Source organism: Eimeria mitis, genomic scaffold, assembly GCF_000499745.2.
Source record: "Eimeria mitis Houghton genomic scaffold, Emh_scaff3455, whole genome shotgun sequence".
In the NCBI taxonomy this organism is placed as follows: Eukaryota; Apicomplexa; class Conoidasida; order Eucoccidiorida; family Eimeriidae; genus Eimeria; species Eimeria mitis.
The window spans coordinates 3,856-5,140 of NW_013571796.1; positions in this window are offsets into that span (position 1 = coordinate 3,856).

Genomic DNA, 1,285 nt, shown 5'->3' on the forward strand with positions numbered 1-1,285 from the left:
GGCGATGCGTTCGCTGGCATCCCAGTCGCCTGCCCTTTTGCTCAGAAGGTGAGCACTTAGCGACCAACTAATTTTTGGTCGGGGCGTGTATCGGCAGTGTTGCGTTTCCGGCATTCTGATTGTTGGAATAGATGCTCACGCGCATGCATGCATATTCATGGAGTTGCAGTACGTTAAATAGTTCGTGCCTGTCTTGCTTGAACAGTGCTCGCTTTGGGTATCTTCTGGGGCACTGTGCTTCCGTGTTTGCGCTATGAGTGTGCGAGACGGAATTGCGTATTAGAAGTGACTGCAGTGGATCGGCAACTGAGCACGCATGCAGCGCAATACGTGGCGGGAGGCAGCAGCGCCTACTTGTTGACTTGCGCTACAACGCCAGGCCCTATTGGCGAGCAATTCGGTTGGGCTTGCGGATAATCGCTTTGCGGAGAAAAGATATGGCGGCTTGCTTTACTGTGTGGGCATCAGCTGTATCCGCCGACAGGAGCATGTTCTGCATTTGGCTGCGAGCTGGGGACCACCGACATCTGCGGAATCGTGGGTTTATCCAGTGCGCCTGCACTCGTCTATTGGTGTACTGATGCGATGCGTTCCCTGGCATCCGGGTCGCCTGCCCTTTTGCTCAGAAGGTGAGCACCTAGGGACCAACTAATTTTTGGTCGGGGCATGTATCGGCAGTGTTGTGTTTCCGGCATTCTGATGGTTGGAATAGATGCTTACGTGCATGCGTCCATATTCATGGAGTTGCAGTGGGTTACATAGTTCGTGCTTGTCTTGCTTGAACCGTGCTTGCGTTGGGTATCATCTCGGGCACTGTGTCTCCGTGCTTGCTCTATGAGTGTGCGAGTCGGAATCGCGTATTACAAGTGACTGCAGCGAATATTTAGCTAAGCGCGCATGCAGCGCAATACGCGGCGGGAGGCAGCAGCAACTACTCGTTGACTTGCGTTACAACGCCAGGCCCTATAGGCGAGCACATCGGCTGCCCTTGCTGCTGACGATCGCTTTGCGGAGAAAAGATATGGCGGCGGGCTTTGCTGTGTGGACATTAGCGGCATCTTTCGACAGGAGCGTGTACTGCATTTGGCTGCGAGCTGGGGACCACCGACATATGCAGAATCGTGGGTTTAGGCAGTGCGCCTGCACTCGTTTATTGCCGCACTGAGGCAATGCCTTGTCTGGCGTCCCGGGCGTTTGCTGTTTTGATCAGGAAGTGAGCATCTCGCGGCCAATTAATTTTTGGTCGGGTCGTGTATCGGCAGTGTTGTGTTTCCGGCATTCTGAT